The sequence below is a fragment of the Triturus cristatus genome, chromosome 2_1 (assembly GCF_964204655.1).
Source record: "Triturus cristatus chromosome 2_1, aTriCri1.1, whole genome shotgun sequence".
Taxonomy (NCBI): Eukaryota; Metazoa; Chordata; class Amphibia; order Caudata; family Salamandridae; genus Triturus; species Triturus cristatus.
In genome coordinates, this window is record NC_140581.1 from 380,316,017 (window position 1) to 380,331,744 (window position 15,728).

Here is a 15,728-nt window from a genome sequence, read left to right on the forward strand (position 1 = left end):
AAAAGCCGCACAGCAGGAAGGCTTGCTGCGCTGTCATGCATCACAATCTTGTAAATGAGTACCCGTGTGCGTGGTTCAGGTAGACACTCCAAAATGTGCAAGTACAGCAGACAATGTACCAAGGGCAGAGCTTCATTTGAGCCCTTGGTTGCAGGTTGGGCCTACCAACCACCAACACACTTTTTTTTGGGACTGGCGCTTATTTTTCCATCATTAGTCTTTGACCCAGAATAAGATAGAATAGGTAGACAAGTGGAAAAAAACAAAGAAGGAGAATGATGGAAAAACAATGATCAAACAAGAAAGAAGGGTTCAAAAAGAACCTGCAAGCATGAAATCAAGAGGCAGAGAGCGTCTGGTGGTGGATTAAAGAGGCACGAGGTGGAGTCAAGAAGAGATAGCCGTGGGATTCAGCAACTCCGACGTTCAGCACGCCAAAGGAGGGCTTCCGAGAAAAGATTTGGGAACAGGCACTCAGGGCCTCATTTATGAGGTTTTGCCGTAGGGCAGCGCAGCGCAGCAGGCCTTCCTATCTATAAGATACGGCGCATTCCTGTCCTTTTCCCCTGTGCCGGCGCACAATGGGCTGCCGTGCATCAACACAGACACCTTTGCACCATGCTGCAAGGTTGCCTGCGTTGCGGGGATGATTTTTTTTGTACAGGAAGGGAAACCTTTCTGTACAAAAATAATCACAAGAGGACTTTTCCTCTTTCTATGTGTGCTGCACTCATAGAAAAAGGAAAAATGAGGAGAAATAAAGATATTTCTCCTTGTTGTGCCTCCCTTACGCCTCCCCTGGTAAATCTGGGGCAGTGTCAAAAGGCCATAGATGTTGCTGGGAACGCCCCGAGCAACACCCATTGCACGCCCCTTTAACGCAGAACACTGCGTGAAAGGGACTTATATTTATCAGGCAGAATTAAGCCCAAAAAACTGGCTTAGTGCTGCCTGATAAATATCACGCAGGCTTCTGCGCCACGGAACATCACAAAAAATGACGTTCTGGAGGCGCAAGGTATCTCATAAATGAGGCCCTTAGTATTTTACAATTTAAGCACTTCCAAGGGGTGCCCATTTTTGAGAAGGGCTCTAAATGTTGTTTGCACTGCATGGGGCTATCTCTAGTAGTAATTAGGCAAAAGCTGTGTACAGTGCAAGGAAGTATTCACTACAGCTGGACATGCTACTGAGAACTGATCATGGATGCTTGTGTACTGCCTGTAAAGGATGTCTGAAATATCAATCTTTAACCAATGATGCTGTCTCTAAGACAACACATGGGTGGAAGTTTGGCCCAGATTTATCAAGCCTTTGCATTATCCCTGCATCACACAAGGGACCTCATTCATGAAAAGTGTTGCAGCGCTGCATGAAAACAGCGATGCAACACTTTTCAGTGCGCCATCCTTGCGACACCATGGATGCGCTGCATTTACTGTACGGTGCACCATGTAGCAGGGATTTACTGATAAGTCAGTATTCCTGACGTATCTGTAGGCGCAAAGCATTGCTGGAGTGTGTCTGAAAACAGACGTAAGCAATGTGTCCTTTCACATGGGCAAGCCCCATGTGAAAGGGCCTGCATTGCTCCTAACGCCTGCTGTGAGGCAGGCGTAAAGATTTGACGCAGTGGCGTCCTAGAAGTGTTGCAGTGAAATCTCATAGATTTTTCTGCGACACTTCTACGAGCCTTTTCTGCACCGGAACGCCCACCCTGCATACATTATACCTGTTGCAGGTATAATTTAGCGCAGGGGTTTATAAAGTGACGCATCTGCCTAGATGCATCAATTTGTAAATATGGCGCAGTGTGGAGCATATTTTACGCCACCGCTGCATCACAAAAAGTGAAACAACGGGGCAGAAAGGGCTCATAAATAAGGCCAATGTGTCACAAGGACACCACAAAGGGTTTAATTATATTTACAGAGCCATGCAATGGGCAATTTGGGCCACTTTGCATGGCTTTCTAAAGAAATATAATGCAATGCAGCAGCTTGTGCTGCATTACAATACATTTCAAGCTGGGAGGTGTTCCATGAGTGAAGCACTGGTGTTCCCATGTATCCACCCTTGGATTTTGGTGCACTCCCAGATTAACTAAAGATGGCGAACCTGGGAATGAGTCAAAATGCAAAGCTTTCCAAGTGAGATGAAACAAGAAGTATCCTTATTTCTCTTCTTTCCACTTTCAAAGTGTGCTGCATTCTGCAGCACACATAGAAAGGGGAAAATGTCTCTAAGGTTAGTTTGTGTACAGGAAGATGTCCATTCCAGCACAAAACATAATCCTGCCTAGAAACACAGGCACCCTTATCCTTTGGTGCAAGGGTGCCTGCGTTGGCCCCAGGCCTGGTTCTAGCGGGTGGGCTGGGTGGGCCAGGCCCACCCAAACATGAGCCTTGGCCCTCGCAGTGAGGACATGAAGGCCAATAGAAAATGGGCACTATGTAATTCCTCCGAACGTTGTTTTTCTTCCTATTCTGGGAGTTGCGTGATTGGGCCTGGGCTCTTTCTCACAGCCATCCCCAATCACCCAACTCCTTCTAGAAAGGTGGGCTGTCTCATGCAGGTACAAAAGGGGCATGGCAAAGGGGAGAAATAATGTGGCATCGAGTAACAATTGCCTACCCTCCTGTGCTGCGTGGATATTTCCTTTGCTGTTCAGCATTGGAGAAAAGAAGTTTGTTTATTCTAATTCACCTTTCTTGACTCCTGCAGCTGCTTATCAGATCAGGCTGTGACACAAATAGTAGGTAAGAGAAGGTGTTACTATTTGTTTTTATTTTTTTAATCTGCACAGGGCCAGAAAGGCACATACTTTCTGTATGCTTCATTTAAATAGTTTGTGTCATTATCATGGCCATGGATGCAAGACAACAATAAAAATGTCCAGATAACTGGTGATTAATGATCCTGCTGGAGAGGAATCCTTTGCCTGTTGATAGTTTTGAAATGCAGATAAGCTGTATTTTATTTGGATAACTCAGTGGGTTACTGCCTTTGTCACAGAGATTCTTGTGTTACTTGCAGTTCAGATGTTACAATCCTAACATAGGACAGTGACCTGTGAACTGTCATCAAAGGGCTGCATCCAAACCTGAATGGTATAGTTAGAACTTCACTTTTTTTTATTACTATATAGTTAGAACTTCCCCAGTATTTCATTATTTTAATGTTGCTAAAAAGAGTTTGGGCTGATATACATTATTATTAGTAAAGCCAACCCCCAACCACTGGGGTATGCTTTAAATCCTGAGTTTGTGCTCCCCCAGCCCAAACCCTCTTAAAATATACTGCCCGCCAGTATGGATGGCATGTAATTCCTACACCTTGTAATCCTCATTGGTTTATGTGACATTCCCTATAGTCTGAGTTGAATTCTTGTATGATTCATTGTCTCTGTATAATGTGTGTGTGATGTAAAGTACTGTGACACCCTCCATTGATATGAGTAGCGCTATACAACAAATAAAATGCATATGAGAGAGCGGGTACTAATGGTATTTGCGGAGAAAGAGGTCATTGGTGAGGTGCCAAAAAAGAATTTCACACTAGCGATAAAGCTGCCCCTGTCATGGCCGCCCTAGTCATGGCCTTTCTGTTTTTATTTAATTAGCAATCAGGTCGTTAGGGTAACTGTGGAACATATTTTTAAGTGCGTGCTGTTTATATTTACTGCTATATTCAATGTTTTAAGTTTGAGCTAAATGGTGGCTGATATGGGGCTGGTGCCCAAGGTCAGCAGTGAGATAAGGTGCACAGGAGATAGATGGTAGAAAAGTGTATAATTGGGCCTGGTAGTACTTGTGTTGAAGCCTGGCCTCTTGGAATTTGAGGGTTTGCACTTAGGTCCAGACATTGGTCTTACTTTCATATAACTCTCCACATGCTCTGTATACACACAGAATCGATCTGTTGTATCATGGTGACTTTGCAAGTAGATAACATGTAATCTAGAGCTTGTAGGCTACCATAAGAAGCGACAAATTGGGCCCTCAGTGGCCCACCCAAATGCACCCTTGGCCCACCCAAATAAAAATTCCTGGAGCCGGGCCTGGTTGGCGCTAGGATGCACAGTGTGCCAGCATAGGGAGAGAGCAGAAATGCTCCATATCTTTGTATAAATGAAGCATTTCTGCTTTCTCCCTTGCACACAATGCAGTGCAGCAACTTTCTTAGTTGCCCTGTGTTGCATGAAAGATTAATAAATGTGCCCCTAACTATCTCAGTATTGCATTCGACACAGGCCTGCTTTAGGGCACCTTTGCAGTCACTCTTTAGTGGGATTGCTTTAAATTGAGACTAAAGTTTTCAGTCACTCAGATTACATTGCAGTAACTAGACCGAGTCATGAGTAACATCCTCGCCCAGTCATGGCTTTTCGACTTTGCATGCTTGAATTGAGAAAGTTTGTGAAATGTTGACTGTGAAACTACCATGCAACCTGCGGGTGTCTAATGGTGTCCACGGTGCCACGTGATTACAGCATCGTGGACGCTCTGCCACGGATTAGCCATATCTTTTCTGCTGACCCTTGTGTTTACAAATATTTGATCAATCTTACTGTATAGCTCCGAGAATGTCCAAGCTATTTTTGTTTCAAATGCTAATATATATATATATATATTCTGCTGCCCCCTGAATAGGGTGAAGGGGCCCCCAGAATAGAGACACAACCGAAGATTGACTATGCTTTCTCTACAAATAACAGGTGCCAAAAGCGGTTTCCATTCATTTCCAAGGCATGCTGTCTTATCTGCGTTTGTTTGATGTAACTGGAGCACATAAGGGGATTTTTATTTGAATAATTGTGCCGAAATTCTCGACCCCGGTGCTTTCCAACAGTTGTGTTGACTCTGGCGCTACTGATAAAATGAAATAATCTTCTACAGCCGTGGAAAGGTTCAATAAAACAATGTTGATGTAGTACACGGGGCTGCTGTCAGATTCGGTTACTGCTGCTCCTGGTGAATACTGCGCCCCGCGGCGTCACGCATTTCAGCTGCAGTATTACTGCGGCTACATATGCGCGGCCCTTGGAATTACGGCTGTGGTGAGACGAGACCGCAGCCGCTCTGCCCTGGGGATGCACTAACTTCTCTGAAACATCCCTCTCTCCTTCGGGTGCTGTAGTTCTGTTGTCATCAGTTGTGAGTTGTGTATGACACTGGAGAAAGATGGCACAACCGGATGTGAAATGTGTGCAAACCTTCAGAGCTCTCTTGGCAGCCAGCTCGCCTTCTCAAAAGTCGAAATTTAAATTCAGATGGTTATGTAATGCATGTTATCAATATCTGTTCTTAGCAGGATTATTAGTATTATAAATTAATTCAATTATTGGTTGCAAGTAGATAACGCTGTAAAACATGCCCATGCTTCTTAGGGAAGAGTACTGATCGTGTTCTCTTTTTCTTTTTTTATAAATCGAGGTCCTCTAACGTAGGTTGAGAGGGCCATATCAATGCCAATGTTTTAGGATCACCGATGACTATCCCTGTTTGGAGTAATATGTAGATATGTCTCACGCGGACTTCCTGAAAAGCTGGCATGGCTTCTGCCATGATGGACCTTACTGAAGAGGCAGATTTACCAGATGACTCCATGTCATCAAGGATGCCATACTCCAGTCCCCGGCTTTCCCCTTACAAACCATTGCCCAGTGGCACTGCCACCTGCCACCTCTCCCTGAAGTATTCCCTCTTGCCCATAACCCAAAGCGCTGTTGTGTGGATTGTCCCTCCAAGGCACTACTGCTCACCGTCTCACCCAAGCCACCAGGACCCCTGTCCTTCCTCCAAGGAGAACTGATTGAGGGGTAGTAACCAGGCACTGAGCACCAGCGGAAGTCAAGAAGGCAGCTCCGTAGCAGAGGGTAGTGTGAAAAAGGCGTTGATACTGTGTGTTTCTGAGTTTGTCAAGTGTGTGTGTGTGTGGGTGTGTGTGTGTGAGTGATGGTGCATATTTGTTGTTTGTGTGTGCTCATGCATGAGGATTCCATGTCCCCACTCCCCTCCCTCACGCACTGCTGTCCCACGGACAATGAAAATAGTTCTTGGCAGCATTTGGTGGTCATTGGGATGACAGTGAGCTATTTAAGAGACTAAAAATGTACTAATGATTTTTTAGTTGCTAATCTGCAGGCCTTTAAAATGTGCACGACAATGTGCATGTGTTTCTCTCACTGTAGAACAGAAAATACTGTGTATTAAATTCCATCAGATGGTTTCGTACATCTGTGTATTTTTTTCTTAGCTAATAAAATGTGACTTTTCAAGGCTGAAACTCTACAGCCCGTTAGCAGCAGTGAATGTTTTCGTTAGCTATTGAGAAGTTTCTATCACCATGATACACACAGAAATAACTGTGCAGGGAAAATGACGTGTCAATGTGCAGGGGAATGAGTTTATGCATTGAGTTTTAAAGTTATTGTATTTTTGACTGAAATGATAAAGATAATAAAATCCTGGCCCTCAAACAAAGATGGTAACTCTTAGCAACTTGTGGGCATACATTGGATGAGGCCTACTGCATAAATGCTGGCTATTGCATAATGGTGGTATTTCTACACAATTAGTGTGAAACCTTTGCTTGTTGCCCACCCCAGGTAAAATGCAGGCTGTGGCAAAATGGTAATAACTCTTCTTAACATGTGGGCATTCATCATATAACAGTATCAAGCCCTAGCATAATGCTGACCCTGAAACAATGGTTGCCATGCTTGGTATAGTGTGGTCATCCATGTGGTGGCTAAACATAGGCTAATGGCGGTCTTCGCAATTTTTGGCACGTAGTGAGCATCATTTGCACAAAGTTGCTCAAATCGGGCTTACTATCCGCCCTGGCACAGTGGTGATACTTCCGACCAGCCTGTGGACATTCATTGCACAATAGTGGCTATTTTATTTACATATTTCTTTATATTTTACAGATTGTGGGCATCCATGGTGAACCAACATCTGCTATAATGTTGGACCCTTCATAATGATGTATTGCATTACGTATGGTTAGTGCCAGCGTAAGGGGGATTATTCCTGATATATTGTGGACAGCCATGGTATGAGGGTGCAATTGCACACATGTAATGATGTTGAATGCATTCAAGCTGGAGCTGGCTCGGAGAAGAGAGGAATCAGTGCACAAAACCAATCCCGCATGCGCTAGGCTACCGAAACGGTGCCAGTGCAGGGAGAAAGAACAGGAATGCACAGTATTGCACAAATACAGTGCATTCCTGCCCTTTCTTTTTGGCGTAGGGCAGCAAAGCAAATTGACTTGCTGCGCTGCCCTTCATCAAAATCCAGTAAATAATGGCCTTAGTGGCAGTCATGATGTCTCGTGTTCATCATTACTGGTAGTGGCGTCCATGCACTCACTATAACACACCTTAATGCAGTCTTGTAAATACAGTCTGACAAAGATACTTACACACTTGTACTCACAAAAAATATATCCATATTCACATCCAGAGGTAAAGCACAAAATCTAGAAGTAACAACAAGACTGCAACAGGATTCACCAATGAACACAGGAGAATAAACATTCAGGCATTAAGGAACATGCAAGCCCAGACAGCCTCTGCCTTCTTTTGCCAATAACATGTCTAAAGCAAGAAAACAGTCTGGCTCACATTGGCAAACGCAGACACCAATTAAACACAAGCTACACACTTAGAGGGACAGACAACATACAGTCAAACCTACATACAATCATAGACTATATGTACAGAAGTATGCATAGAGCTCAGGAGGGGTAATGCATGACTGTAAGCAAGTGTTGATGGCCAATGGAGACATGAAGGTGAGGGATACATGGATGACTAATCAAATGGTGTGGGGTTGTACATTGACGCATTGATAAGAGTGTAGGGTGATGGAGGGATGAGTTTGTGCAAGTGAATGGAATGTCAGATTGGGAGATGAATGCATGTGTGGCTGGGTAGATAGCCCACCCATTGAAGCACTAGCTCATCAAATTACTCATGCAATCATCCATCCATGTGCTCACTATATCATCAGTCACTCATCCATCATCCACTCACTCACCAGTTCATTCATCCATGCATTCATTGTTTCATCAAGCATTCCCTCTCACAATATTTCACTTAATCTTCCATTCAATGTCATTAAACTATGAATTTATCACATCCATCTATGCACTCATTCACTAATGCATTCATCCTTATACCCAGTAACTTACCCTTTTGTCCATAAAGTCACTGACCTATTCTCCCATAGTCTACTCACCCAAGATCTATTATAGGTCCATGTTTTCTCATGATACAAAGTTGAACTGCATTGCACATATGTGATATATGTGTTGGATAAGTTCCCCTCCATATTGATTCTGCACCATTACATTGGTCGCTGTATGACATGCACCCTGAGTGCAAAGTAAGAAGTGCATGTGTGCCACCTTTTTACCAGCTAAAATATTATTTTAACATCATTACACTGCACTTCTTCTGTCAGCTGCTGATGGTTCTACCACTACCCTTCAGGGCACCGGAATCTGTGAGGGCATTTTGAGTTCAGATTCCTGCAGGAGGTCCAATCCACCTCTGTTGGATAGGGAACACAAACTTTCAAAACAGGTTATTCTCCCCTGTTGAGGACCAGGGAAACTGGAAACCAAAGACACTGCATCCACCGGGCACAATGCCAGCCAAGGAGGAGCAGCCCACTCCATACATTAGGTGTTGGTGTTCCCGCCACTCCCTTGCCTCAAGCTGCAGCCTCGCGCTCTGTCTTCTGAATCTGTATTTACAGTACTGCATTTCAATATGAACTTGAAAGGAAGAAGCCCACTGGTCCCTGGGAACTCCTTCCCGCCCCTCACGGAAGCTGTAAGCAGCCGTTCTTTGTACCTCTTTAATTAGAAGTAACAACTCTCTGTTTCACTGATATTCAGAGAGCCGGTCCCTGTGCTGTGATTGGACAGGAGACAAAACCAAAGACAGGTAATGTCCCGTGAGACGGTCTGGCTGCCCAGCAGCTTCCAAGGGTTGTGGAGGGAGGCCGCACTGAGTCTCTTTTCGAGGATCCTTGCCGACACTGGAGTATCCAATCACCCCGTGACAAGAGACCTGCGCCTGTCTGTAATGTATGGCAATGCGCCATTGCCAACTGCCCCCTCCCAGCTCTCTGTCAGACAGAGCAGCTCTCCATCCACGTGTTTCATGCGATCAGTCCACATCAACACCCTAGCGTTCAGTAGCCAAAGAAAACAACAAGGCAATGTTAAGGACATTGGGGAGAGGATGTGGTCTAACAGCTAGAGCTGCCCACTTTAGAGCTGGGAAACCAAGGTTCCAGCCTCAGGGACGCATCCACATGGGGGGTTTGAGGGGCAGCCGAACCCGTGAGGTCTGCCCCCCCCTACCCCGGCAGATTGGGTGGGGCTGGCCGGTACCGGCCATTTTGTGCATTGGGCTGCATTGTGGTATAGCCCAATTGTAGCCCAATTCATTTTGTAGCCCAACGGTTATAATTAGGGTTCTTTCGCACTCCCAGCCACCATTTTAGGTTTCGTGACCTGGTGGCTGGGAGCGTTAGAGGTAGCTTAGCATTTTTTGGAGTGTAGGGTGCTTCAGTGGTAATTTTTCTTGAAGGGCAGGTGTAATATTTGATGATGGCAGGCGAAGATTATCGCGTGTTGGAGGCAGTGCTGCTCTTGAGTGAAGCTGGCCGGCTTGACCTGTTGCCAGAGGCCTCAGGGAGAGCGTGCCCTGCGAGGCACGCGTACGCGGGGGAAGAAGCCGCTGTCGCGGCTTGCTCGTCCCCCAAGCAGGCGAGAAAGACTCAGGTGAGTGATCGGGGCCTCGTTGTGAGGGAGGGTGTGGCCACTTTTATTGTTTCTGGGCTGAAGCCTCGTGGGAGCAAAGAGGCTGTGGCAGAGAAGCAAAGGGGCGGGGCCCACCGGAGGAGCACGTTGAGCGTCTCCCCGGCCGGGTCTCCCAAGGTCCAGGGCCGCCGCTATGGCAGGAGAGCGGCCCGCTTGTGCACCATGAGCCGGAGCCTACCGCTGTGGAAGAGGCTCCGGTGAGCAGGAATGGGGATGAGGCGGGGCGGGGCCCGCCGGAGGAGCGGATCATCGAGGGGTCTCCCCGGTCGGGTCCCGGGTCCTTGCATGCCGCGGGGGAAGGGTGGAAAGGGGGCCCAGGGGTCCATGAAGTCTTGGAAGGACAACGAGGGGGGAAAGAGCAAGAAGGGGGTTGTGGCCTTCGCAGCCCCCTTAGACGGAGCCGCGCTGACTGGGGAGGCTATAGGTTTGGTTGGGCCTGCAGGCACTGAGGGGTTTCAGATGGGCGGTATGGGGGGGCAGGGAGCTGCCCTTCCTAGCTGGGTGGGGGAGGAATGCAGTAGGTGGGGGTTGGGGGGACGTTAAGGTTTTTTCGGGAGCTCCAGGGGTTGAGGCGGGTAGGGGGCAAGGATACATGGGTATTGGAGGAGGATGGTGGGGGTTTGCCTGAGGAGTGGGAGGTAGCCAGGATTGGGAGGGCCTAGACATTTTCACCTCCTGGAACGAGGAGGTGAGGGGTTTGAATCGGGTGGGCCAGTTGGATGCGTACATGGTGCATGGGGGTCCCTGGATTTGGGTTGGGGGCTGTGGGGGCCAGCAAGGGGGAGGGGTGGGGCATGGGCAAGGAGTGCTTGGGGGCCGGGCCCAGTTGGGCCAGGGCTTCGGGCCCGACAGAGTGGGAGTGGAGTGACGAGGAGGAAGAAAGGGGGGATAAGGGCAGACTTTAGACCTTAGTAAAGTGGGGCATGTGTGGGCGGCTTGTACCTTAGGAGTTGGAAGAAAGAGGAATTGGGCGGGTAGGCCCAGCACACCAGACCAGTCCTTTCTATTTCAGGCGGTGGAGCACCAGTGGGAGCCAGACTTGGCAAAGCTGGGAGAGGCTCAGAGGAAAAGGGAGGATGGAGCCTCGCACGGCCTGCCCGATACCGGCGTGGGATCTCGATGCGGCTGGCACAAGTAGACCCCGAACGGCCTCGCTGGCCTCAACACCCGATGGTCCTCAACGGTCCACGAGGTACGAGACTGCAGTATGACGGGCACCCTCCTTAGAGCCAGGTAAAATGCGGGATGGAGGGGTGAAACCAACAATGGTGTTGGTGGGGTATGCATTTCATTGGGAAATGGTATTTGGACAAAGCATTACCGATTGGCTGTTCTATGTCTTGCGCATTGTTTGAGTGTTTTAGCACGTTCCTCCAATGATTGTTCTCAAAGCGCTCGAGTCACCACTTTGTAACGCATTACCTGGATGATTTTTTCTTTGTCGGTACCTCAGACTCCACGGAGTGCCGGAAAGCTCTGGACAGCTTCAAAGAGATCATGAGGGAGCTCGGGGTGCCTTTGGCACCGGAGAAGACGATGGGTCCCAGTACGGCCCTCTCATTTTTGGGTATCGAACTGGACTCTCAAGCAATGGAAGCACAACTGCCGGAGGATAAGAAACAGCAAATGCTTGGACTGCTAGTGACAATGCTGACCAAAGGCAAGGTCACAGTGAGGGAGATTCAGGTGTTACTGGGACACCTCAACTTTGCCTGCCGGGTGGTGAGAGTAGGGAGGACATTTTGTAGATGGCTAGGTAGGGCACTGATGGGACAGAGACCACCACATCATCACGTCTGCTTGTCGGCTGGAGTGAGGGAAAACTTGAGGATGTGAAAGTTTTTCTTGCAGGATTTCAATGGCATTCCCCTGGCAAGGGGGGAGGACATGGTTTGAGATGTCCACATTTTTTCAGATACTGTGGGCAGCAAAGGCTTGGGCCTCTATTGGGAAGGAAAATGGTACACAGAGCAGTGGCCAGTAGAGTGGGGGGTAGGAGTATTGCATTCTTGGAGTTCCTTCCCCTAGTAGTGGCGGTGACTTTGTGGGGGGACCAACTGGTGCATAAGAAAGTGATTTTCAGGATTGACAACATGACAGTGGTGGAGATTGTCAACCAACAGTCCGCCAGGGACGAGCAGGTATTGAAGTTGTTGAGGGTGTTCGTTTTGGGCTGTTTGAGCTTTGATATTGCTTTTAAGGCGGTGCATGTGCCAGGCGTGGACAATGACATAGCGGATGCCTTGTCTCATTCATAGTGTGGGAGATTCCAAGGGCTACCCAAGGATGCAGACAGGACCCCGACCCCATGCCATGGCAGTTGTGGTACGTAGGTGACACAGGATGCTACAACTGGTGGTAGTGTCTCTGGCACACTCCACAAGGAAGGCATACAGTTTAGCTTGGGAGGAATTCCTGCACTCGGGAGCCCAGTGGCGGCACATAACTGTGCATAGGTGGGAAGATGTGATACAGTTTATTCTTGGTCTGATTGACAAAGGGCTATCTAGGGTGACTATCGCGGGCAAGTAAGCGGGAATTGCATTTGTAGGAAAGCTGTTATGGGTTATGCTCCATCCGCTGGAGAACTCGGCTCGCAGATGCTATAGGGGTGGGCTAGGGAGCAAGGTCAGGTAGGTCGGGTGAGGCAGCCTTTGTCATGGAATTTGCTGGGCAGGGTGATTTGTGTATTGCCCAGGGTATGCTCCGATGGTTTTGAGGCGTGCCTTTTTTCCACTGTGATGACATGATTGTTTTTCTGGGTTTTTCGGGTGTCGGAGCTGTTGGGACAAAAATGTAAGGGAGGTATTGAATGGGGTGATGTGGTACAGCATCGGGACAGAGTATGTATATGGCTACGTAAATAGAAAACAGATCAGCGGGGCACGGGAGAATGGGTGTCCCTCCAGGCGGCAGACCCACCTTTGACTTGCCTTTGTCGGTGGGAAACAAGGTGTGGGGAGCTTACGGCAGACAGGTTGGGTTGGTATTTTTACACAAGAATGGATGTAGGGTTACGGCATTTCAGCTATTGACAGTGTTGCGCAAAGCGCTAACAAGTTGGGTATTGATGGCAAGGGTTTTGGGACTTATTCTTTCAGGATTGGGGCGGCATCAGAAGCCAGTAACAGGGGGTGGGGGCAGAGGGACATCATGAGGTTGGGAAGATGATCTTCAGATTGCTACCAGCGATAGGTTTGCGGCGCTGCAGGGGGGGTGTAGCGCGGTTCTGATTTTTCTCCCTTTTCATTCAGTTTTTCTTGTTTCAGGTTCGGTGGCTGGCCCCCTCGCCAGAGAATTGTCCATTTGGATAGTGGGGCATTCATATGTGAAGTTGGCCAATGTCCAAGCACAGGCCAGTTATTTTGGAGAGAATTTAGGGTTCAATAAAGATTTGTTTAAAGTGTCTAGGAGGGGGCAGGGGGGCATGCTCTGGAAGGAGCTTTTGCGGGCATTGATCGGTTTGTTGGTGGCTGGTAGGTGCCCCGACATTTTGTTGCTTCATTTGGGTGAAAATGACATGGTCAGGGAAAAAGGGATAGTGTTTATGAGAAGTATGAAAAACGACCTGGCCCTGTTCAAATGGCAGTGGTCAGGGTGCTCGGTCATTTGGACTGAGTTTATTCCGCGTAGGGTTTGGAAAGGCACTGTTAACCCAGGGGCAGTGGACAGGGCCAGGAGAAAGCTTAATACGGAAATGGTCCGTTTTTGCAGAGAGCTGGGTTTTCAGAGAATCACGCATAAGGAGATAAGGTTTGACACCGAGGAATTCTTCAGGGGTGATGGTGTTCACTTGTCACGTTTGGGCATGGACTTATATTTGCTGGAAATCTGAGAGGTCCTGTCTAGAGTGTTGGATGTGCAAAGGCGCTAGGCCTGCATCCCCATTAGACAGGGGGGGGGGGTCAAAAGGGGAGGCAGCGTTTCGTGTACGCTCCCGCTTTTTCCTGGGTGGCAGGTTTGTAAAAAGGTGGCCAAGATTGGCAGAAGTTTTTAGTTAAGTGTTGGAAGTTTGTAAGCAGGAGCAGGGAAAGGATAGGCAGGTAAGCTAAGTTTAGACTAGATGTTTGGTAGTTACAGTTGCAGAAAGACAGGTAGGGGTTTGGGTTCATTGGATGGCAGGATGTGTCAATGCAATACTGTGTAATGTGGTTGTTATGGAATGTTATTATGTTATCGGTAGGGTGGGGGATTTGATGTGGGGATCGTAGGGGTGGGGGGGAAATGGGGGATCAGTTATTTTATGTATAGCGAGGTTTTAGTTTGTAAGGCAGTTGCCTAGGTTGAACATTGTGATGTGCACTTGTTTCAATAAAGCGGCCTTCTGCACACACAAAATGGGTGTCGGTTTGGCTTGTCCCTCTCCCTCCCAAGGGGGGTGTGGGGGGCAGCCGAACCCGTGAGGTCTGCCCCGGGCAGATTGGAAGGGGGAGGAGCTGGCAGGTACCGACCATTTTGTGCATTGGGCTGCATTGGGGTATAGCCCAATTGTAGCCCAATTAATTTTGTAGCCAAACGGTTATAATTAAGGTTCTTTCACACTCCCAGCCACCATTTTAGGTTTGGTGACCTGGTGACTGGGAGCGTTAGAGGTAGCTTAGCATTTTTTGGCCCTCCCTCCCACCCTATAATTGGGATTTTCTTTTAGGTGTCTTTTTGGGGTTACAGCTACTTTGGTTTTAGGCCAAGTTTTGTGGAGACAGGTGCATAGGGTTTTTGAGATTTTTGTATCCTTGTTGCTTGGAACAGGTGCAGGCGGGGTTGTAAAAAGTTGGCCAAGATTGGCAGAAGTTTTTAGTTAAGGGTTGGAATAGTGAGGTATTAGTTTGTAAGGCAGTTGCCTAGGTTGGACATTGTGATATGCACCTGTTTCAATAAAGCGACCTTCTACACACACAAAATGGGTCTCGGTTTAGCTTGTCCCCCTCCCTCCCAACCTATGATTCTAGGCAAATTACTTAGTCTCTCCGTGCCTACCAAAAAAATAAATGAACGTGTCATTGTGTAACGTAACCGGTGCCAGGGCTTTAAGTGGGATGAAGAAACTGGGGGATCTCCCAAAGGGGCGTGGCCAATGTAATTAAGGGCATGCTTAAAAACACGTAAGCTAAAAATGTGTGTTTAGCTTTGTGTGCAGCCCAACTTGTATTTTGCTGTTTCTGTCATTGCATCCAGATATACGATACAACAAGTAACATCATACCTACAACAAGTCAGGACTATTGCCTTTGTCAATGGTTGTTTGTTGCATAAGATAAATAATAAACAACTATGGCTTGTATATAATATTGAAGAAACTTCCACTTAAAGCCCTGGTGACACAACAACAATGTTGCTGCTCCTGAGTTTCAAAAAGAGAAGGGAACTCCAGAGAGAAATTACTCTTTAAAGGATTTCCCTTCCCCTACAACGCTCACCTGGCATGACGTCATGCTGTAACTTCTCCACTAGTAAAAAGTGAGCAGTGTGAGCACCCGCATGCGTAACTTCTCCATTAGTGAGAAGTTAGCAGTGTGAGCACACGCACATCAATGTGCCTGTAGTCACTGCAGTCCGGGAAAAAAGGGACAGCCTGTGCAGGGCTCAAAACAGAGGCAGATAGAGACCCGTTTCGAATCCTCCTTTAAAAAAAACTGCCGGTGCTCAGCACCGGTGAGACCCGGCCCACTTAAAGCCCTGACTGGTGCTCATGTAAAGCGCTCCAATACCTTAGGGTCAAGATTGCGCTTTATAAATCTGCAAACAAAAAAAAGGACACAGACGCACACATCGAGTTCTCCTTAAAATGACTGCTTCTCCAAGGATTCAGGTCACTCGTTTCACTCAGGCAAACTCTTCAGGATCCAGCAGACCTGTTCCTGATCAGTTCTATCATATTACGA